Source organism: Rhinolophus sinicus, linkage group LG04, assembly GCF_036562045.2.
Source record: "Rhinolophus sinicus isolate RSC01 linkage group LG04, ASM3656204v1, whole genome shotgun sequence".
Lineage (NCBI taxonomy): Eukaryota > Metazoa > Chordata > Mammalia > Chiroptera > Rhinolophidae > Rhinolophus > Rhinolophus sinicus.
The window spans coordinates 78270507-78296287 of record NC_133754.1 but is presented as its reverse complement, the minus strand read 5'-3'; the positions used below and the strand labels follow the sequence as shown (position 1 = coordinate 78296287).

Below are 25781 nucleotides of genomic sequence, written 5' to 3'. Positions count from 1 at the left end.
AATAGCAAAGCAGGCCTATTGTCAGTTTTCAGTTTCAGCTAACTCACAGCATGAAGGAAGCAGTGCCTAATGCTTCCCACTGCTTAGTGCTCATCTCCTTCCTAGTCATGAAAAACGTCTCATTTGGAACCAGCTAATCTTATCTTACATAGACTACTTCAGTGCATTAAACCAAAGTCAAAATCAATTAATAATATGCACTCAATATATTCCATTTGGAAATGTCAGATTTTGGTGAAGGTTGGCTTTATTCCAACCCAAAACGGAAACAAAAGGCCAGTGCTTTCTGACAAAATGAGTCTTAGAATCCCACTACCAACACTTCAGAAAAACCTGTGTTTATATCAATTTTTCCTTCTTGATTCAGAAGTTACTAACCTTAAAAACATAAGATTTGGCATAAACTGTGCTTCCTGTCCGGCTGCATATTCGCACAACACTGCATAACGGCAGGCACAGTGGTTATATTCAAATATAGCATTTGGCTTTTGATTTTTCTAAAACACACGATAAAATGTATGGTTCTAGAAAGGAGAAAAATAGAATGCAGCAGGTTAATGTATTCAGTGCTGACTATCTGCGTCATAACTGTCCATATCCATTATTATTTTTTCACATTGGGTCAGCTGCACTTTCTACCCACAACCTTTGGAGCATCTCTTTCTCTAATAACAAGTACGTCTTGTTACTGTATCTGTGTTAGTAAAATATAAATTAATTTTATTTTTTAAATTATGTATCTGCTAAAACTGTCTCACAGTGAATTCCCAGACACATGTCATTTTTTTTTTTGTTCAGAAAATGTAAAACTACAAACTGTGCAACCGTTAGTTAATAGTATGTTATAGCCACATGATTGGGAAGAGTAGAGGGAGTCAGGAGTTTCTCACACCACTGCCCCTCTCCCCCACATTTCCTGGGATTTTTATTAACTAGAGGAGGAACTTCTTTCCCCAGGATCTCATAGACTTTGTTTCTAGAGTAATGTAAAAGCAAGAAAAGTTGCACTCTTTCATTTCTCCAAGTTGTTATGAAGCAGAATGAAGAGAGACAGGATGGGTGTCAAGGACCGTGCCTTGAAATTCAGAACATTTGGTAGCATTTGTTGAGAGTAAACAGGTCAGCTAAGTTAAGAGTATAAAGTGTCAAAAACAATGTTTGTTGAGTTGGGCAAGTGATGACTTAAACTTGTGTTTACTCTTTTCCCAAGGTTTGGCTGTGGTTGTTGTTTTTTTTTTTTTTAAACACTTTGATGGTCTAATTTCCCAATGAGGTCAGCTTAAAGAAGAAAACCAAAGAGGAAATAAAATAGATATAACCCCTTACTGAATACTGGCTATTTCATAGATTTTTATATGTATGTCCATAGGGATACTTCAGATTAATTTATTTGTTCTGAGTTCTCAGTGATTAGTCAGAAGGAACAAGATTCCATTTAAGTAATTAATTACATTAATCTGGGGAAGCATAATTTTCTGAGATATTTAGCAGATTTTATAATTTTGAACTGTGAAATTAAACAAGCTTATTGTTTTTGTCTGATATATAAAAAAACTATGTGTTGTGGTTTTTTTTCCCTTTAAACTGGGTCATAGTAAAAACTGAAATTTTCAATCATACTCGTTCTTCTAACAACTTTGTAAACAATATCCTCAAAACTGTTACACATTTTTAGTATCATTACTACTAGTCAAATATTTCTAACATAAAGTTGCTAAAATAATTCAATTCTATCCTTCTCACGTATTTTTAATTGCTCTAACTTTGAAAGACTCTTGATTTTCCAGTTATGTTTTCTTTGGACTTTCAGTTATTTTAATTGTCTAATTTTATTCATTTTGTCCAGGCTTGAGTTGTGTTGATGGAAGTTCTGTTATATCACTATAGGTCAAAGCAAGAAGGAACATGCATAAAATAACCCACCAAAATGAAATAAATTTAGAAAACAGACACTGACTTATTTTCATCCTGTTTCTCATGGGCGCTTTCATTGACTGTTTCCATCATTTGAAATAACTGCGAATAAGGCTTTTTTCCCCAGAAAAAAAATATTATTCAACCTTTGTAAAATTATGCAAGCTGAGTGCCTGATGTTCTAGTTATAACTTCAAAGAAGAGTTTAGTAACTAAAAGGGATTCAATTTCATTTATTTATTGATAAAGAGGCCAATAGTTCAAGTTAAGAAGGCGCTAGAACTGCTGTGAGGCTAATGAAATTTTGATGGTCTGAGCATCCCACAAGAGGAAAAGAACATTCAGACCATGTCACACGTTTCCGTGTTAGCAGAGATTGAAAACAAGTGATAAAATTTATTATTTTGTAAAACTAACTCTTCACCAACCACAGGGATTTGAAGTTAAAAAGCATTTTGAGGGAAACAATTTTTTTTGTAGTATATTGAGTTTTATATGGAATTCCAAATATTAATCTTGCTCCAAATTAAGGATATGAAGTAGTTGTTTCTTGACACATATTGATTACTTTGGTTGTTTTCATTGTTCTTAGTCACCTGCCGTGCACCAGGTCAAATAGTGGGGCATCAGTAGTTTGTTGGACCACCTATTAGCAGCAGTTCCAGTAAGCTGTTGAGAGGTTACAAAATAAATGTGATGGAATGCTCTAACTAAAGGTAAAATTACCAGTTAGCTCTGGATTGTTTTAGACATCGTTCTTGGCTCTGATGCACTGTTAAAAGACCCCTGAATGATTTCCCACTATCCAGCTTTGCAAGTAATCTGATCTCAATTCCAAATATTTATTTAAATACCAGGGACAATGAACTTTTTTTTCAAAACATCGACCTTTAAGCTTTACAAATGTTAGTTTGTGCATCTTTTCCCAGAAGCATCTGAGCATATATTGTCCTTTGTCACCCAGCAGTGTGGTGTCATGAAAGATGCCTGGACTTGGATCACGCCAGTGAGGGTTTATATCCTTTCATTCGATCCCTAAGACTGTTTGTTCCTGAATCCCTGAGTTCCCAACTTTTCTGTCTCTGCCTACCCCTTCCTCAGTGGTAGTTGTTCTAGTTACAGAGATGTGGTGCTCTCCTGCTGCAGGTCCTCATCTTCCTCCTTCTCCCACTCTCCACAATCTCCTACACCTCTTGCAAAGCAATGACCTTTGATGTTAGACCAGGAGTTGGTACTTCTCTTCTATCCCATCATGCTTTGGGACCTTGAGAGCCTCCACTGAGGGCAATAGTTGAGAATGTGTTGTAGCCGGCAGACCACTTGGGTTTGAATAGACTTCCTATCTCCCAGCTATGTAACCTGGGGCAAGTTACTTAATCTTCCTGGGCTACAGTTTCCACAGGGGTGAAACAGAGAAAATCGTAAACAGTATACAGTCCTTATAGGGTATTGTGAGGACTTACTGAGTTCAGTTATATAATGTGCTTAGAACAGTGCCTGGCATCTAGTGAATTCCAAGTAAGTATGTATTTCTACTATTTATAAATAATATTTCCTTCTTCAATGGTTATGAAGATTAACTTAGATAAACAGTATCAAGTACCTACATAGTTTTGGCCTACAGCAAATGTCTCCCTCCCCGCACCATTCTCCCTCTGTCTGCATTTGTGAAGTGTTTGTACATTTGGCAAGATGAGGTAGAACTGGTGGTCTCCTCCGGGAAAGGCACTGAAAATTTGCAGAGTCTGGAATTTCTGTCACCATCTATTGACTCTCTTATTTTTGTCCACAACCCCACACCCTTTGGAATTTACTGTAATGAAATGAATGTACATTGAATGGTGCTGATAATTAGTCTGATGGCTGTAGACTTCAAAGACTTTACCATGCTCCTTCTTCTCCTGGCCAAAGGAAATTTCAAAAGTAGTGTTTCCATCAAGGGCATGTGACTTAGACAGTCAGTCAATGAAGAGGCCATTTAACTGATGCTCATCAGTTCACATAATAAAATAAATCTTTCCTGGAAGACTATTTCTCACCTGGGGTCTTGGCAATAGACTATGATAGTGCCACACTAATTGTGCATGATACTAAAATATTAGGGGCTAACTTGGCTCATAGAGGGTCTAATATTAAAGCGCAGTATTTTTAGGTGTTGTAGCTACTTGCTTTGCGCAGCTAAAACTTCAAGGAACCAATTTACTTGTCTTTTGAAATAATATTTGAAAAGTCTGCTCTTTAGATAAAGTCAAAAAGTTGAATTATTGTGCTTTAAAAGGAAAAAGGCATACCCTTAAACCAGTTTGATAAATTATGGTAGTGATAACATTTACCTCAGTCTCTCAATGGAGAACTTGAGCTATTTTGCAATCCAAATTGCCACGTCAGGCAGAATATGTTCTCTACAAGAGTGGGTAGCGATTTCTTCTCTTTCTGAGCAAGCGCATGTAGGTGAGAAAGGGAAAATGGAAGGACTTGTAGCTGAAATCCCATTTATTTCTTTGTCATTTATTTATTGATTTCATTGATAATTCTGTCACCAATTAAATTCTAGAATAGTTGGGAGAAATTGCTACTGGCGTTGGTGTCCCTCTTTCTGTCACATCCTGGTGATCCTTCCAACAAGGAGACCACTGTCATTTCTCTTCTGGCTTTTTTCACAGAGGGGATAACATTTGAGTTTTTTTGAAGATTATTTGAAGTGTATTATTTTGCCTAACTAGCCTAATTCCACTCCTTCAAACTCTACCCAAGAATCTTTCAGCCCACTTTGGAAATTGATTGTAAGAATTATGATAGAGTTCCATTGCTGCAAGAAATAAATGGTATTTCAGTGTTATTCTAATTTTATGAGATTCTGTTACACATACTAAACTATAACTTAAATATAAATTCCATTATGGGCCCTCTTCTGGCATGTAATGGTCAATTCTGGCATGTTCTACTGTTGTAAATTGTATTTTATGTGCTAAGTGCTCTGGGTTGTAAAAAATAGCCAAAGTAATATGTTGCATGATTATTAAATCAAGCTCAGAATTAAAGTGTTGCTTTGCAAAATACAGTCAAATAGTTTCTAATACATAAAAATAATTATGTTGCCTTGATTTGTATATATTTATAGTTCAAATAGTGACTTGTCACACTTTTAGCAAAAACTTCTATATTTCATTTAAGGATGATATATATTCACTTCATGGATATGTTACTATATGAGTAAGTTACTTGAGCACAGTAAGTTATGACTTCAATGATTTTTTTTAATTTAGTATTATGAAACTAGAATTAAGAATACTATAAAGTCCACTACCATATTTGTTATCACTTAGGTATTTATATACATTCATATCTTCCATTCTAAGAGAATTTTCAGAACCTCTTGGCAGTTTGTTGCTCTTCACATGAGTACTTCCATTTCTACAAAACTCAACTTTTGTTCTAAGTATTTTTGTTCAAAGTATATAGAATATAGGCCGTCTCTGTTTAAATTCTAAATTTTCTTTTAATTGTAGAGTTGAAATCAAAGTAAAGCATACTATGCATATATCGAGACTGGTGATACATACTATTTTGATTTTTGAATGCATTTTTGATATCCTTGAAAAATCATAGTAGTAGCAGTAAAATTGTTTTTATTAATGAATTGAACAGCAGTGAATGCTGAAGCAGGTTTATTGATGCAATTATCACTGAAATAGAAAAAAAAATGTTAGAGCCATAGAATCTTAGTTTATTTGCCATTCCAAAGGTATTCAAGTGTTTGAAGAGCAACTGATTCTTTTTGGTGCTATTTACAGAATATTCTTCTCAAGTCATAATTCTGTTAATTAATATTATATACACATAAAGATTTAAAGGTGAAAATGTTACACGTTATTTACTGAATAGTTTGAACAGTGATTTCTTTGTATTAGAAGTTTGTTATATTTATCAGTTGATGAGATAGTTTTCCATAGTGAATAGACTGCACATGAACTATATGTAAGAGGTTTTTGAATACTTATTAAAAGGAATTCAAAGGCACATAAACTTGAGAAAAGGCAATTAAAATGTCTTAAGAATATTACCTTGACTTTAAATATTATTTCAAGTCACACAGCAACTGAATAAAGTTAGATGAGATTTTTTGAATTAATTTCTTAGTCTTCATTCAATGAATGATAAATGCTGGGTATTGTACCAGGTGCTGGAAAAACAAAAATGAGTAAGATATAGTCCCTGACTTCCAGAGATTCATAGGCTCGTTGGGCAAACAGGTGAGTAGACATTGTATTCGTATTTTAATGTGGTAAGTGGCATTACAACACAATATGCAAAGTCAGTGCCAGCACAGAGCAGATTGTTGCCAACAGAGATTGGGGGCAGGAGAGGAGAGAATGTTTCATAAAGTGGGAAGGAAGTGACATTGAAACACAGGTTTAAAGGATCTGTAGAAATTCAAGTGTAGACAAAGCAGTGAAGGAGAGAGTGTAAAATTGCTGAGCAGCTTCCCGAGAGCCACAGACTGTCTGGTGCCTGGAACAGGGTGTGTGGATGAGTAATGAGAGGTGATGCTGTGCAAGTAGCCCCAGACCATATAACAAAGGACCTTTATGATGATACTAAGGAATTGGCACTATTTCCTCTAGATAATTGGGAGCCTCTGAAGGATTTTCATGCCGAGGACTATTATGGTCATATTTACATTTTACAAAGTACTCTGAAAACAGTATAGAAAGCTGAGGGTCTTTCCCACAGAGAATAAGCTCCCTAGCAGCATGGCCCTGCTCACCACTGTCTCTATGCTCGCCTCATCCAGTGCCTGAACCTAGAACTAAAGTTTATGCTGAGCGGGTGCATAATAAGGGCTAAGGATATCCTTTGGATTGCATAAGAGGATATTCATTTCTGGGGAGCGGTGTGGCATTCAAATTGTAGGAGGTTACACTTGAAAGCAAATTGGTCAGTTAGGTAATATTATAATTATCAAAGTGAGACGATCTACAAGTTTGAACCAAGAACCAGGGAGAAAAGGAAGACCAATTCAAATAGATATAGAAACAAAATTGGATGACAAATTCATTGCATTGGGGTTAGGGAGGAGGAAGACATTTTAAAAGACCCTCAAACACGCAAGAGTGGGTGAGTGATGGTATAATCCAAGTTGGAGGTTCAAGTACATTGTTTGTGACAAAGTGAGTAATTCAGACATGGACAGGTTGTATTTGAGGTGTCTGAGAACATCAAAGTTCAGAATCTATTAAGCAATCTGCATATTATGTATCAACTTATATATTAGATTTTGTTTTGAAATATATACTTTATGATCTATACGATTGCAGTTAAAGCCATGGGGTGGAATTAAACCTCTCCTCCAAAGCAAACAGAGTGAGAAGAGGACTGAAGATAAAATCCTGAGTCTACTAATATTTAACATAGGGTTTGGAAGAAACACCAATGAAGGAAAGAGAGAGGGACCTTCCGTAGAGACAAAAAGAAAACCAAGCAAGATCAGTTCACAGCAGACAAGAGAGACAGGGTCACAAACTTCCAAAAGTGTAGTAAGTTCAGTGCTAAGGATATCCTTTGGATTGCATAGGAGGATATTCATTTCTGGGGCGCGGTGTGGCATTCAAATTGTAGGAGGTAGAGAGATGAACAGAAACCTAAAATATGGCACCAGCAAATGTAAATTATTCTTTGCAAAGCTCGACTAAGAAAGGAGGGAGCTAGACTGGTAACTCCTGGGGACTCCAGGGGCAGGGATATTTTTATATTGGAGGACATTTCAGCATCTTTACAAGGAAAGGGGAGGAATGATACAATAACGAGAAGAGGAAAGTAGAGGTGATTAAGGGGAAAATTCATAGACTCTGACATCTGACCTCTGGCCTCAGGCATCAGGAGCAGAGATATCCTTGGTATATAAATTTATGTAACTGAATTCCTCAAAACTTTTTTTAAGATATTTTTTATCTTGCAACTGTGTGTACCTAATTAGTTTAGTGTTGGCTATAGAAAAGGTATACTTAAAAAAGGTGCATTTCTATCTATATCAATTAAAAGTATAGCAAATATAAAGTCAGTGTCATGTAAATTGTGTTTGATGGGTGTGAGAGTCCGTGTCATCATGGCATCAGAATATATCGGGGAAAGTGCATTCTTATTCAAAATTGATACTTTATTTGCAATAATTCTATAAAACTGTTAAAAAATAAAAAACAGATACAGAGTCTATTGGAAAGCATGTAGTTATTGACTTTGGAGTCTGAACTAACAGGGTTGTTCTCAGTACTACGCCAGGTACACAGGTAACTGATTTCTCTTCCTTGATCCTGGACTCGTGTGTGTGTGTGTGTGTGTGTGTGTGTAAGATATCTATATATAAGTATATAGATATGTAATAAATATGTAGCTATAATAAATAAATAGGTAGGTATAAATATATATGAAATTAATAGCTAGAAAATAAATGTTTCCATCTTAATAAGTGCCACATGGTTTTCCTTACAAACAAGATGCATGTCTACACACATAAAATTATATAACCACCCTTTGAGGTATTGCCAAACATTGTTTTTTTTAAAAAAATACACAAAAGGGGACCAAAAAATCATATCTCAACTGATATGTCCATGAGAAATAGAAACAGGCTGTAAAAAGGCAGAGTGGTAGTTATTATTTGCCCATTGGAATTTGGAAAGTTGTGTCTTTGTGAAACAATTATTCAGACTAAACTGAATAATTGGTTTGTCTTGAATTGGTTAATATCAAAGTAATCAGTAGGAAGTAGGCTTGCCCTTCCAACTGGTTTTTATAGGGGCATTAAAGTTCACAAAGAGAGATCTTAAAATTTTGACATACAGCAGATGGAGATTCCTAGGGGATTTGAAAGTGCTTGAATGAAATGTCAGTTGCCGCAGAAAACAAGTATGAAACATTCCCTTATAATAGACTGTGTCTCATTTACTGTGACTGGAGTACCATTCTGTAGATTGTACGGTGCAAAATGTGGTTATAGGTGAACCAAATAGTTTAAATGAACCTATTTAAAGAACTTAAAGCTTCAGATAATCACTAGAATCTTTTAAGCATTTAATCATTATTTGCATTGTACTGCCTCAAAAACCCAAGTAAAATAATAGGTTACAAGAGAATGATAAAAATGGAACTTTAGATTAAACAAATTTAAGTATAAAACATTATGACTGTTTAAACATATGTCCTTAATTTATCTATTTTAACTACTTAGCATTGTATGTTTTGGGGGCAATACAGAGAAACAAATGGATAATATTATCTGGTTTCTGTTTTGGTATTTACATTTTTAATTTTTATCTGTGTGTATGTTTTTAAATTAAATCCGCAAATTTTGTTTTGACCTATATTTCCCCATGTTATTAGATACTTTTCTACAATATAATACTTTTCCATGCTATGGTTTATCAGAATGTATTTAACATATCTACTATTTTTAGACATTTGGTTGATAAATGATAAATTTTTTTTCACTATTATAAATGATGTTGTACTACCTATCCTAGTGGCTAAATCTTTGCCACTAATTCTGTTACTACCTCAGGATAAATTCTTGAAAGTAGAGTATAAGAGTCAAAGTGTGTATGCAATTGAAAGCTTTTGATGCACTGTCAAAATGCCCTGCAAAAAAACTTGTATCAATTTACACCCTCACCAGCAGTATTAAAAAGTGTCTTTTTTTTCCACAAACCATTGTCAACGAATGTTACCATGCTTTAATATTTTGCCCACTTGCTGGATGAAACACAGTACCTTACTGTTATAATTTATATTAATTTGATTAGTGAATTGAATATATTATCATATAAGTGTGTGTACTGTTTGTATTTCTTCTTTTGTGAATTGTGAATTCATGCCCTTTGTGCGTTATTCTCTTGGGGTTATATGAAGAAATGGGTCTCTAGGACATAAGGAGATTAAAGGGAGAAATGAAATTCAAGGACACCAGGACACTGACTCTTGTCCTTTTTTTTTTGTTTTACCTTGTATCCATGTGGCCTTGTTGACACATGTTTGATTTCAGGAGGACTTGATATGTATTAACGTCTCCTTAAATGCAGGCCTTCTGCTCATAGATATATGTGTAAGTCCCAACGTAGTGGTGAATCGTCATGCAAACCCTAAGCTGGGACATAGCACCAATGTATGGGACTCCAGTCTAACAGAACACTACCTTGCTTAAACAGCTGCACACTCTTATTAAAGATTCTAGATCCCAAGAAAATCTGTGTTTACTCCAGCTCAGAGTAGTAAATTCATTTCCACAAAGTTTCTGTAGCTTTGTGAAATAAATTAAAAATTTTAAGCAAGTGATAACAGCAGTGGGAAGTAAATCTCTTTCCATCAATCCATAGCCTGTTAGAAAAGATCCAGGGGTTATACAAGTATACATACACATGCGCATACATATACACATACATATACATTTTTTTGTTATTGAATTGCTAGTGGTTTCATATAATTAGAAACTTAATTATACTTTGTCTCTTTTAAAAGATGTAGATCTTAATCTTTTGCAAATATTTTCCTCAATTTGATTTGTATAAGATATTCTTGCTACAAATAATTTTTTAGAAACTTTATAACAAAATCAATTATATTATTTACATGTGGCTTTTTTATGCTTAGAAATGCTGACTTTACACCCAGAGCAAATAATTATTTATATTCTCTTAGTTTTATGTTTCTTTTCTTTTTTATTTTTCTTTTAATCTATCTGAAATTTTTTTAAATATCATCTGTGGTTTAGGAATTTAAATTGATTTTCTTTGCACAATTCACTTTTGTAAATAACATTTAATTAGGGGATGTTTCATAATATCTAATAAATGTATACCAATCTACTTAAATTTCAGCAATGAGACATTAATAAAAATTTGTGCTGTTAAATCTTTGCAAAGAAGTAGGATAAGATTTGTGAAATATACAAATATTAGTTTTTAGATATGAAATTTAGGTTTGGTAGTTTCTGAGAGATCTAGAATGCTAACTAAAAATAAAGATTTTTCAGGAATATGCGATTAGCCACTAGCAGTGCATTATGTAAACTGTAGCCATCGCAAAACATATACTAGTAAAAAGAATGACTTCAATAGGCTTTTGGAAGTTACAGATAATGTCAGAAGCAGTTATTGAGGTCTGTTTTCATTAAAAAATAAAGCATTAATCCTGCAAAATGTCAGGATGTTTTATGCACATATTTTGTGAACATCCTTATGTTAAATGTTTTGAGGGATAATTTTAGGGAATAAAATGTACCTTTTGCTGTCAAGCTTCTAGACTTGGAGATCCAGAGAGATCCAGAGGTTTACAAAAAGAGAACAATTAGAAGACAAAGCAACTAGATAAAATACACTGCTAAATGGCACACGAGTGAGAACAGCAATAATGATTTAGAAATGGAAACATTTTCCAGGATTTATAGAACTTCAGCAGGACTTGGAAGGTGGTAAAATATGTATAAGTGTAGAGCAATGTGGTACATGCTTACAGTTGGAAAAACTTGAAGAAAGCAGCAAGGGGAAACATTGGTAGCTATAAGGAGGCCACCCAATCTGGAAGAATCCTCTGGGAAGCAGTGGAAGTTAAAGCTGACAGTTAGATGGAATCCACTTACAAAGAACTGTAAATGTCGTGCTGAAAAGTCTAAGCTTGTCTCTGGATGGTATCTGTCCACTCCATGTCTTAGAGCAGGGTTGTGACATGATGAATGGACTATATCTGGGCAAACTGGGATTGGATGAGCCAAGATCCCATACGAACCAGGAAGATGTTATTGTGAATAGAGAAAAAGGAACAAGTTGTGGTGTGAGACAGAGAGAGAAAGCATCTAACGATGATGCTAAGCTTTTGAGTGTAGAATATGGAAAAAATATTGCTGCAATTGGTAAAATGGAAAGGCCATAGAAAGACAGTTAAAATAGACTGTCGTCTGCACAATTGCATAAAGCCATAGTGCAAAAGTTCACACTGCAGTCTATGAAACAGTAAACTGTGTATAAATGATGTTGTAGAAAACTAAAAATAGATGTGGGTTTAAAGGAATATATAATGGTTTTATTAGAGAATAAAATGGACAGTGAATAATAACAGACCCGGGTCAGACTCAAACGAAACAAATTTATTTCTCCGTATTTCCTGAGTCATCCCTTAGAACAGGACATTCAGTTATCATTCATTAGGCAACAAGAATACTACCTACACAATGACATCCCAGTTAACTCCCACATGCTCTAGTACCGTCAGGTGTACTAATTTGTTACTAGAGTGAGAGCCTCAGCAATTGAAGAGCAGAGCCGGAGAATATTTTATCCCCATACTTTTTGGTTGCTTCCTGCCAAGTCTGAAAACAATCATTGCATAAAATAGATTTCCTGTACTCTTGACTTTGTGTTTCTCTTCACCACGGCCTTAATGAGTGTTTTGCGACCGATACACTTTCTAGAGGAACTGCCAGAGAACACCAGAATCTGAGTCAGGATGGGGCAAGGAAGGAGGCAGCAAAATTATTAATAGTAAATCATATTCCCCTTCCACCTGTGGGTCTCAATCTTGATTGAGATTTTACATTGAGACTCTTGAGTTCCATAGACGGTTTGATAAATTTGGCCCTTTAATACTGGAAAGACAAAGGACTTCAATTCCAGTCGCTCTTAATGTCAGCATTTGCATCTTTGAGGGTCTAGATGTCAAACTTTCTGGTTTTACCATTAGCACACTGAGTACACTTTTTTATCTCAAAATATTAAGAGATTAGCCCAGATGGTCAGAAAGGGAACATAGGCTGCAGCGTTTCTTTAAAGTGTTGTCATATTTTTATCTGCTGATTCCAAGATTGATCTCTAAAGGATATAAATTAATGAGAGGAGTCTATTTGGAGGTGCGAGTTTGTATTTCAAGGGAGAAGCATGTCGCCCATGTATATCCATGAGTCCTGGTGACTTCTCCCATATTTCAAGCAGTTTGTATTGAATGTGTAGCTCTTCGATAGTTGACAGCTGTCAGGCAAGATTTCTTTTCCTGAAGAAACATCGGAAAGCGTGAGAGCTTAGGTTGACACCCTTCCATGAGATACGTTTCTTATCCTATTTTAATTAGAAAGTTTCACCCACAAAAATCCTCATACTCCAGCCAATTCTGGTTCTGCTGTTAAGACATCGTTCCTTTATGGAAGAGTTTGTATTCTTTCCAAAGTCCTTTGACTTCCCATAGAAAGTGCATAAAGTAGAGAAGCATTTTGAAAGCAGTCATTTTATAACAGTGAACTTTCCAGTGATAATTGCTAAGGATTTTCAATGTGAATGTTGTTATTGTTCTTTAGAAAAATCATGATAGAGGATCCAAATGGCAGAGTAGAAGTTGATAGAGTTGGAGGCAGAGACATGGACAGATGTCCGAATTTTATTGAGCACCAATTATATTCAACATACCAACCTCTTGGGTTAGTGCTATTTCCTTATTTTACCAAGAAATGGAAACTAAGGCTTAGGGAATCTAAATATCTTGCTAAGGTCACACAGATACTAAATGACAAAGCCAGGAGGATTTAAAGTCACGGTTTAATTCCAAGACCCACTATAATATCCTGCTTATTCTTGTGTAGGATCTATTGGTGTCCAGATAATAAAAGGGTGTAGGTCCGCTCGATGACTTCTCAGTAAGAAGGAAAGAGCCTTATAAATTTAACTGTCTTCCATGTCACCATGAGATTCTGTGTTGTTAGGTTAGTTTCATGCTTCTTAATTTAAGATGTAATCCTACCATATTACCAAAAGTGTTTCATAGGCATAGTGGTTAGAACATTTGATTAGAAGTTAAGAGATCTGGTTTCTTATTCTGGTTCTATCATTAACTCATTATTTTATCTTGGATAATTCACTCAGTATATCTGGCTCTGAGTTTTTCAAAACTGTGCCTTTTTATAAATAATTTTTAGTATGCACTATTTTATCTTTTGTAAACATTACAAAGCCAATATTGCAAAGTTTTCTGTTGAGGATTTCCCTCAAGGGAGGGAAGTCATATTGGGTTAAGATAGATCCAGTAAAGTGAAGGTATGAAGCATAAAAATCTAATAAACCACCTAAAGTGGCCAGAAAAATTATATTCATCATTTGTATTAATCAAACAAAATCCAAGTTTCTTTTGCTCTGTGTATTTCTCCTAAGCATTAGATCTACAAAGAATGGAGCTATGACCATTGAACTAGTACAATATACACTATTGTCTACACAGTTTATCTTTTATTTTGACTGACATTCCATCTATATTACTCAGTTACTACAGATTCCTAAAATAAACTTGTTTCAGGGCTAAGAGTTTTATCCAAGTAAACATTAAGAATTCTATGGTATTTTATTTTCTAAATTTAGAAAATTTGCTTAGTAGTGATACTCCAGAAGAAATTTTTTGGTGAATACCCTACCTAGCAAGTAGGTCCTAAATGTTTAACAGATGAATATAAAAATAACTGACATTACCTAAATATTTCCATCAATCTTTTTGTAAAAGATAATCAAGCCAGTTTTAACAAACAAAAAATAATCAATAACATTTTATCTTCCTCTTTCATGCACTTTTCATAGAGGAAGATTTGATTTGGAACATACTGTTCTGTTTTAAGCATAGTCATACTTGATTTCCATACATGAATCATTCCTACCCCAAATTTCCCCATGTACTGTATTATTATCTGTGTCTTTCTTGAGATACTACAGGCTCTCAAAACACAATCTGGTTTAAGTTATTATTTCACTGGAAGAATGTTCATGTGATTATCAGCTTGTTCCTAGGGGAAATGATCTCTGCAAATCAATTCTGCTTTATGTTGCTAAAGGACCTGCCACGTAACTGAATATCATCATCCTAAGTCTGACAGAGACTTTGTGAGACATTAGATGTGTTCTCTGTAAGGACATCTAGAGAGACACCACTGGGCTAGATTGTATGGTTTTTATGAATTTACCTATATCTGTGTTCAATTAGAAATGTTTCCTGATTTTTAATCCTAGGTTCTTGGTATGAATTGGAGAAATTTTGGACCTCAGCTTTATGTCATAATCTTTCTCATACTTGAGAAACAAGACTGTTACCTTTTTATTCAATTCTGAACTAAGTCTTACTGTTATGTTACTGTAGCCATTGAAAAGTCCATCGCTTGTTATTTTCCCTTACTCCTGCTCCTGGATTTCTTTAGAATTTTTTATAAAAACTCTAATTTCCTAGATAAGAATTTTCTCATAACTCTCTTCCCTAATCTTACTAATCTAGTAAAATTGTACTATAATGCCTAATTTATTATCCCACTTGTAATTATCAGACCTTCTCGCCACTTTCTCCTCTTTCGTGTCATCACTTTAAATTTCTTTGTAACTGAGGTATTCAAATACATGTTCCACCTGTAGTTCTTAATAATCCAAGGCGAGCAGTAAATATCTATTTGAAGGACTGACGTAGTACCTTTTCAAATCTCATTTCTCACACTCTAAAAGTTAATGCAGCTTTAAAGAGATCTAGGTTTAAAAGGGAATACAGTATGTGAGTTGATGAAAGCCTGCTCCACAAACATGATATTTCAGTTATATCTGTTTTAAAAATACGCCTTAGAGTATCTTATTTTAGTTTGCAGTTTAAGGTGATACCTATATGAGTAAAATATGCAAACTCTCATTAACAAAAATATCATACAAGCCTTTGCAAAAATTTACTTTCAGTTAGAAAACTGCTATTGGGAAATAGAATGGTAGCTGTCTTTTAGTAGCCTACTTTCTTTTTTTTTTTTCTAACAAGTATACATGATTAGGAATAAATTGTGTTCTGTCATTGTAGCCAGTAATTGGTGACATTTTCTTGTCAGTATGAGATTATAAATAACAGCAATAAACATACTGCCAACAGATTCATTATGTTATGAAAAACATAAACCAGGAATCCGTTTCTTTTAACTATACTTTGCGTTTTTTCTATATTATGTATGACAGTGACATCTTTACAAATGTTTAAGGAATACTTAACAGAGCAATTTCTTCATTAACAACTTCAGAGTGTTTTATTATGCTTTAAATGCATTTTAATTATTTCTATTTCTTTCATAGTTCACTTGGAAAATACATTTTTCCAAGAATATTTTGTTTGGAAACAGATATTTAATCAATAAAACAGATAGGGATTTTTTTTTTTTTTTAGTGGTAAAACATACAGGGGACATACAAAAAACTGTAAGCGCTGTGATGCATTTTAACATAGGTCACGTTATAAGAGTAACTATCACTAGAAGGTCCTCAAATTTTGCTTATATAATAAATGGTGGTGATTTGTTCCTTGCTGAAGGAACAAGTAATCCTTCGTTAATGGGGACCAAACCTCGTAATTACTTGCTTCATTAATTACTGAATCAGTACATCACTTTCTAATTTGGGTGTCCTGGCAATGTTACATATCTGTCACATCTTTGACCACCACCCCTTATAAAGGGAGATCACACCTCTCACTTTCAGTAGCTGCCATTGCTTCCTGGTGAGGAGCTTTTATTTCAGTTTGCCTCTTCAACACTAAGACAGAAAAGCCCCTGCTGGGTTATGGGGAAGGCCAAACAGGCAAGCCCGCTCCAACTTTTATTTGAGCCTTATCTTCCTGGACAATTTTATTAGCTTTTCCCTGGAAGTCACTGGAGTAAGACTTATAGGACGTTGCTTCTGCCAGCTCACTGGAAACATTTTGGGGAACTCTTGGCATCATGACTTCCCCATTGAGAGGACACCTTCTAAGCTTCTGTCATTAATTCTCTCTTTCCAGCTATACTACATTTTTGAAGTTTATCTCAGATTCCTCCACTTTGTGAAAACTTTGTTATCCAGTAGTTTTCTTTACTTTGTGTTTTATTTATTCAGTCAACAAACACAGCCAAAGCATTTGTTTCTGACTCTTCAGGGGCTACATACAAAGCTGAAAAATAAGACCCTACCAGGGTGTATAATGTAGTATTTTAGAAATAACCCTAAGATAAGCTAGAATCACTGTACATTTCAGACCTCTTTAGGGATATGTTTGTCCCTTTTAATATTCCTGAATAATTTCTCATTATTTTGGACAATACCTCACCTATGCCCCTTTTGGTCCTCTAAAGGTAAGCCCTTTAGCAAAGTGGGCGTTTTGTTATTGTGGTGGTTTGTTGTTTTTGCTAAGGGAGTCACCAACTCTTTTTTGTTTCTCAGACTGAATCTGAGTTATATTTAATTTTGAATGCTGCTTTTTCTTTGTTGGCCTCCTGATGCTTCTTTGATGTTCTTTCTATTCCTTTACCTACTTAAAATCATATTGCCATCTGAAGCTGCAAATATGAGTTGTGAACTAAACAACGCTCTCTTTCACAATGGAACCTTTTAAAAGAAGTTTTCTGCTATAAGTTCTTTTTAACATGAGCTCACATAACTTGCATTATATATTTTTCAAATCAAAATGATTTGCCAAAGTGGTGCTGGATTTGCTATTTTTTATTCCCACTTACCATTTCCAAATCACTTCCAAAATTTCAAACTTTATACTTTGTCTTACTTCCATACTTGAAATCTTTCCATCGCCACATACTTTCATGAGATTCAAACTATGTATTTCAAAGCTATTCTTAGTCCCTGGTATATAGGAAGCATGTATATACAATGTCTGACAATTAAGTTCACGAACTTGTTGCAACGATGTTGCTAACCTTTCTTTGATATCAGACGGATTATTCATTATGAATTTGTACCAACTGGACAATTAACCAATTTTACTCTTTGTGCTGAAAAGGCTGCGTGAAAAAGTTAGACGACCTGAACTTTCCGCCAACAATCCATGGCTCTTGCATCATGACAATGCACCAGCTTACTCGGCACTGTCTGTGAGGGAGGTTTTAGCCAGTAAAAAAATACCTGTATTGAAACACGCTCCCTACTCACCTGATCTGGCCCCCGATTTCTTTCTTTACCTGAAGATAAAAAAAATACTGAAAGGAAGACATTTTGATGACATTCAGGACATCAAGGATAATACGACAAAAGCTCTGATGGCCATTCCATAAAAAGAGTTCCAACATTGCTTTGAAGGGTGGACTAGGCTCTGGAGTCAGTGCATAGCTTCCCAAGGGGAGTACTTCGAAGATGACCATAGTTATATTCCGCAATGAGGTATGTAGCACTTCTTCTAGGATGAGTTCACAAGCTTAATTGTCAGACATTGTATTACTTATTTCAAATTTCTGTCCATCTTTTGTCCTTTCCTTACATCTAGAAATTTTTCTTTCCTCCAGTTCTCTTGATTTCTGGCTCTATAAAATGTCTGTTCACCAGAGAAGACAGGACAGAAGTTGAACCAACCTTCTTAGAAGCTTAAATTGTCTAAGCTTATCTTTCCTGTTGTCTAAACACCAAATAATCCTATCTTCCTCTTCTTTGGTTGAGATTCCTTATGAAGACATTATAATGGACTCTTCTGTATTATTTGCCATCCTATGAAGGCACCATGTGTATTCTTGTTTCTGCCTTGATGGTGCAATGCTGAATCTGCAATACCCAGCTACCCCGTATGTGTCACGATTCTGCCAATCTTCAAGGTTCCACTTAAATGCCTTGTGCTTTTAGTCACCCTTCTAACCCAAAGCATAACTGAGGTGACCTGCGTCTAAATTTCCACAGTGTCTATTTACCCTAGCTCTCCTATGACATTTAGCTTTTACTACATGATTTTGAAGTTATCTACGTGTCTGTCTCACTTTCCTATGCTCGATCATAAATGCCTAGAGAAGAGGAACGAGGCCTCTACATCTATTCCATGGATTGTCTAGCAATACAGCTACACCCAAAGTAGGTGCCCAGTTTTCAACAACTGAATGAGTAAATGAAGGCTCCATTGAACTAGACATAATGTCAGAAAATGGTAGGAGGCTTCTTCACAGGATGGCAAATAATAAAGAAGAGTCCATTATCATGTCTTCATAAGGAATCTCAACCAAAGAAGAGGAAGATAAGATTATTTGGTGTTTCAACAACAGAAAAGGTAAGCTTGGCGAATTTAAGCTTTCTAAGAAGGTTGGTTCAACATCTGTCCTGTCTCCTCTGGTGAACAGACATTTTATGGAACCAGAAATCAAGAGAATTGGAGGAAAGAAAGATTTCCAGAAAAGCTCTATGCAGACATACATCTTGATATTTTGGGGGGGAAAGTTGATATTTGTATACTCTGACGTGTGAAAATATAAGGAGTTTTTGTCTTGTGGATATTTTTTAAACCACATTTGTAAAAAGGAGAATGAATGCCTTGACTTCCATGACATACTGTTTTAATTAGAATTGAGACCATTTGTGCATCCCTTGCTATGTTTTCTTCTTATTTGCATTCACTAGATTTTCTTTCCTAAATGATTTGTATACTTGCATAACTTGAAATTTTAAATATTAAATTTATTGCGTTGTTATTATACATTAAAATTGTTTGCATAATCTTGAGCACTTTAATATATCACATATTCTTATACATATAATGAATGTTAAAATTTTTTTTAGCAAGCTGTATATTGTCATTTGATGTACTTTAGAAATCAATATTGTGCAATACTATAAGGAGAAAAAATATTTCTAAAAGTACTCCCCTGTGTTCCCATTAATTTGTTTATTATCAAGGTCTTTATTAGGAATATAGTTGGTAGTGTAAGGCTATAATAAACAGAGTATAATTGAATTTTCAATATTTTGTCATCTGGGAGTAATTTTCTTACAAGACCTCTGCTCCATCTTCTGACTAATCGTCAGCAGTTATTCAGTATCACTGCATTAATGTCACCAAACATTGCAAAAATACCTAGTTGATTGCATTATATTTAAAGATATTCATTTCAAACCCTTGATGTTTTCTCTTTAAATTATTTACCTCAATTTTAAATATCACTTAAAATGCAATAAATGTAATGAGCCTATCTGTTTTGAAAATACAAATTCAGACCTCAGCTAAGATTTGTTAGGGTAGATGAAACGCCAGTCATGTTGGGAGTCCCACAGCGTCGGAGCAGCAATACAGTGGAGCAGGGAGCTGGCTGCCCCAGACTCAGGGCAGCAGTGCACACCAGACGCTCCCTTCACTGTGTTCTAGTTGTGTTTTGGTCCAGTTACTTCTTTTTTGTTTTTCTGGGAGCCTCATCTGGGGTGAGTCAGATATTATGCTGATATTATTACATATTATGCTGAATGATATCCTAATATTATTACCAAGAATCAATGAAGACACTTACAGTTGAAAATGCTAGATGCTAATGGATCAATGGGGAAAAACAAAAATCTTCGTTTTTGTTGATGCTGTATGGTTAGAATGGAGCTTTTCAGAAATGCAGGACACTTAGATACCAGCCCTGGAACAATCTAGGTTTATGTCTATTGTCCCAATATAAGCAATACTGCCTCCTTTCACTCTTAAAAACGTTATGATCCGATCGTTAAGTTAAATGGTCAACCAACCTATAACACATTTTTGGTTTAGTACCTGTTTTTTTTAGGCGGCTTGCTAATGACCCATGCAGTAAGATGAAAACAATTGTGTTTCTGTTCGGGAATCCTACACTTGACCTACTCTGCAAAAATTCTCTAACTCTCAGTGTTCAACACAAGAATATTGTTCAACTATTAAATGTGGAATTTGGGTATGAGCACAGTTGATTTTTTTAATCTAAATATTTTAATTGTTTGCCTGTTTGTGATACTATATGTATATGTATATGTATATGTATATGTATATGTATATACATATATAAAGCAAATCATATATATAAAGCAAATCATATATAAATATATATGGTTTCAGATGGCACAGCTTAATTCAGTTAAAGCCAACATCAGTGGATGCCCACAATAGCCACAGTGATATGCTAGGCTGCATGGAAGATTCAGCCAGAAGGCAGTTCCCTGGGGCGGGGGATTGTGGTTCAAAGGTAGATGTTAGGTAGCTAACAGTTATCAGCCACCCTCTCTGTGCAGACTCTGCTCAGCTTCTTAAAAGCAATGAGCTTAGTTTATTGTTATCCCTATTTTATAAATGAGGAAACGGAGGTACAGAGAGATTTATCTTTGTTTGTCTGCCCTGAGTGTCTACGTGTGCCGTCGTGCAGAGCACAGGAGCTGTTGTGATGAACCAAACAGATATGTTCCTGTCCCTATGGGAACTTACAGGTCTCGTGGGACACAAAGACCTTACACAAGGAAACCACAAACACATGCTCACACCACATACAAGGAAGGCACTGGCTTCGGTGAGAGGGAGTATCCCAGGAGGAGGGAGAGATCACACGGTCAAGGAAGGCTTCTCTGAAAAAGTGACAGATTTAAAGCTGGGACTTGAGGGACCCGAATGAGCCAGTCAGATGACACAGTGGGAGAAGTTACAGGCAGGACAGCAGTGTGGAAGCTGAGCGATGCAAGAGCCTGCCGGAGCATCTGCAAACTGAAAGCAGGCTGGTGAAGAGTAATGTAACAGTCAAGAAGACTGGTTTGACTTATTAAATAAGGTTGGAGCGGAATGTTGGGCTTTGTAGAGTTAGGATTTTTTAAAATTGATGAAAAACATTCTATTGGATTCCAGAAGTCTTTTATCCCCCACATTGCAGTGGGAAGCTGAGAAAGCATTTTGAGTAGGGAGAGACACGATCCAACTTGCCTACGGTCACAGAGCTAACATTCCAAGAGTTGGAATGGAGCACAGACCAATCTGATTTCAGCGTCCAGCTCCACATTCTCACACAGTCTCCCTGAGACCCAACAAATAGCTGAGTACACGGTTGAATGGCACATGTATTACTAGGCACCCACAAGGGACTGGGTGAGTCTAAGCAACCAGTGTGTTTGGACTTTCTTTGAAAATTTAAGGGAGGAGGTGGCACGTGTCCGGAGGCTAGAGGGCAATTCAAGAAAAGGGAAGAGCATGAAAATGGACCAAAATTGGGGCATGTGGGCTGTTTAGGGGAAAAGTGAATAGCCCAAGACCCCAGAGCATATGCTGCCCATTGAGTTAGGCAGAAAACTGCAAAGGTAGATTGAAGAAAGTCTGAACAGGGCCTTTGTATATAATTCAGTAATGAGAGAAGAGGCACTGAAGGTGTCCAAGGTAAATATGATCAGATGTGATTGGAGCTACGCTTTAAAATCTATACATATACTCGTATAATCTGAGAGGAAGGAGAATCTGAATGACAGAGAGAGCTGGAGAGTATAGTGGTTAGTCTAGCCCTGGAGCCTGACTGCTTGGTTCCATGTTCCAATCCCACTGCTGACTGCCTCGTTCTGTGGCCTTAGACAGTTTTCTGTCCCTCTTGGTGTCTACTTCCTCATCTATCAGTGGGGTTAGTAACAGCACCTACTGCATAAGGTAATTGAGCAGAGTAAATGACAGGATGATCCATGCTCAGTGTTACTAGTGCTTGGCATACAGTCAGTACTCCATGCGTGTTAGCTACTTCAGAAAAAGAGCTAGTGCAGTAGTAATTCCGCCAAGAGCTAGGTAGGGTTCACCTAGAGTGGAGGCAAAGGAAAGGACGGAATGAATTGTGTGAGAGAATTACATGAGACCAGAAACTGCATGAGACCAAGTACCACGTCCATGTTGCTTCCTGTCCCACCCCCAATGGCTGGTACAGCGCCTGGCATCAAGTAAGCACGCAGTAAATATGTGTGGGTTGGATGGAGCTCATAAATGATATGTCATAATTATACACGTGTTCTGTTATGTATAAATGATGCCTGTGTATAACACACACATACGCAAGCTGATGATGCTATTGGTCAGTTTTGATCACATCAAGACAAACACCTTGAACTACATAGAAAAAATAAACTAACAGAGGGAAAGATATTCAAAATTATTTAGCATATCTCCTGACTGTGAGAATTTATGCAGCTCACAAAACTCACCAATTTCCCGATATTTAACTAAGGCCACATCTTGCTTTCCCATTTCAGCAGGAGGGTGATTAGTTTACCAGTGACGCAACTGAGGTTAACCCAAGCTTTGGCTGACATCCCAGATTAATTTAGTAAAATCTTCTTGAAAGTCTCTGCCGCGTGCCCTCTCTGCCTCCCTGACCTCATATTGAACCTCCTCTTGTTTGGCCCTCTGAGTAGGGAGGAAGTTGATGACAGGACGGCCCGAGCTTGTGAACTGGGCAGCCGTTCTTACCACCTCTGTGTACAGCAAAGGCCAGTGTTGCCCAGAAGTGTCTTTGTGCTGGAGCCTTCCCACTGACGTGGTCTCTGGAGGGAGGTGTGCGCTCTGACCTGGGACGAGATTAGACAGCTGGAAGGGGGCTGACTGGTGCTGAGCCGAAGAGTAAGAGCAGGTGTTTTTGACAGCTAGAAAAGAATCGGTCTGGGAATCCCACTGAAAAAAGGAAATCATAGAAATTAGAGACAGAAAAAAACCTATTAGTCAATTCCTTTGACCGAGATAAATTGATCCCTAGTGTGTACCCCTAGCTCCCTGGCCACTGCAGTGATATCTCAGTCAACGTGTAAGTTTGAGGGACCGTGGGGATGAAGACAAAAGACTCAGGGCAAAAGGATAAGTGAGGCACTGGGATGAAAAAAGATCTGTAACCATTAAAGGAAAAGTAATGACTTGGAGGAAGAATAAGCCCAGTTGAGTTTTTTACTTTTTTTAGGATTGAAGATTTGAATAGAGATGGAAAACTCCACGCAAGGTTCTGTACTTATTGTTTTCTGAATGAAAAGCTGAGTATCATTTATCCAAAGGGAAGAGGTGTTCTTGCTCAGAATTTGCTCATTTTCTTGCCACAGTAAAGGTGTGAGGGAATATCTTTGACTTTGCAAGATAAGAATTAGAATATGCAGTTTGTTTTTGAGTAATGATAGCAGAGAAACCTCATAGGAGACTGCTCTGTCAGAATTTATTGAAGAGGAAACTGGGTGATAGTTTGTTAAAAATGTAGTTTGATCGACTCTCTATAGCCACTTAAGAGAGCCCAAGAATTTTGTTGCTGAAAATAAGATCATTTTCAGATGCGCATAGCTAGAGAATGAAATTTGAATTGGTTCTTATTTGCTTAGACCTCATCATTTATAAGAAGAAAAATGGAGCAAATTCTAAAAGAAACTGTGCAGTAGTAATTTATCTTGGTATTAATCACATTAAACTAAATGGCTGATTAGTTGAACTGACTTCAATTCTCTTATATTTTTCTCATGATTTTTGGATATTTTCAAATTGCACCCAGTCATTTTATTGCAATAGCTCAGCTGAGCAATGTCATTTTGAGCCCTTTCTCATTCGTGTTGAGGGTGAAGGACTGATGCAAGAAACATTTGGAAGGACTTCCTTCCTCTCTGGCTTATTCATTTCCCAAACTCATCCTCAGGGTGCTAAATCCTGATACTGTCTCCTAAGGTTTCAGGGCTTTGGTCAGAGCCCAGACCCCTGTGATCCAAGATACTGACCTGATCCTTCTACCAGGTCAACTCTGAGCATCAAAAGCAGGCAGAGGGTGAAGCCATAAGCCCCAAATTCATCTGATTTTGAATAACCTCTTTCCATGAGCCCATTGTCTCGATCAGACTTCTGGTACATGACCTTGCTCTCTCCAGGTTACCCGATATCACATGCAGTGGCATGTTGACCCCTGATTTTCAGGCCAAGCCCTCTCCCATGTCTATCACCCTTGCTATGGTTCTTACTAGGGTTTCCGGGCGGGAATTCCCACCCATTCTCAGGAATTTTCTTCGCTTTCCCATTCCCGAATCCCAAGATATAAACTGTTTTCTGTTCTCCACGATGAATCGTTTCCACAAAGTGACTGCTGATACTCCTAACCACCTGGGTTCAAGGAGCCAATTTCCCCGATTTCCTGACCAACTTTTCTCAGGATTCGGGAACAGAAAAGCAAAGAGAATTCCCCAGAACGGGCGGGAATTCCTGTCCGGAAACCTTAGTTCTTACCATTCCAGTTTCTCATCTGGAATCCATGGTCTGGGACCACATCCAATGGATGTTAAAGGGAAAATTATTCTGAAACTAGTTAAAATAGTATGGAAGGCTTTATTCAAGACTATTGCCGTAGGTGTCAAGTGATCACAATGTCGTATTTGGGTTCAACTCCAAATGCAACAAAAAGAAGTAGAGACTTATAGCCAAGGAGCAGGTTAAGGGGGTCAGTAAATGGAAAATTGCTGAGAAGGGACATTAAGGGGCGGGAGATTCTTGCTAAACTGACTTAACAGAACTCCTGCTGAAGGCAGGCGAAGCACTTAGACATTGAATGTGGAAATGAAAACTTTCATCAGATGTGGAGGGTGAGGGAATCTCTCCAAACTGGCGTAGCAGGAGGGGGTGGAAAACTCAGAAAAAGCCATTACAGTTTTGTCCTAAGAATTTGTATGTAAAATTAACCTATTATGGCGCTGCCCTTGGCAGGACTGCGTTTCTGTACATAGATGTTACGTGCTCTTCAGCTCATTTCCAGCTCGCCCACCCACCAGCATCATTTTTGCGTGCTCCCTCCACTGTCCTCATTAGGCCTGGGAAGTCTGGCCTTCAGGTTTCACTGAAGATGGATATATGTAGGGGAACGGATCTGAGAAGAACCTTGGAAAATGGCTCAGTAATGATGCTCATGTCTTTCACACTCACCCTGTGAAGTAGATTTTGTCAAATGAGGAAACATACACTACTCACATATGACATTTTATTCAGAGCCAAAATTATAAGGGAAGGGAGTTAATGTGTTTATACTCAGAAAAATTGGCAACGTTTTCTTTAAAAATGCCTTGTGCCATTGATTTTTTTTTTCCCCCTTTCTTGAAACTATAAACTGTTCTTCATTTAGTACC

The 25781-nt window shown here is 36.5% G+C and overlaps 1 protein-coding gene across 14 annotated transcripts in view; it reads left to right on the top strand.

Annotated features, from left to right (window-relative positions):
- Positions 1 to 25781, top strand: part of TENM3 (teneurin transmembrane protein 3) — a 2352866-nt gene that overhangs the window by 1954560 nt on the left and 372525 nt on the right. The gene's annotated exons all lie outside the window — the stretch shown is intronic.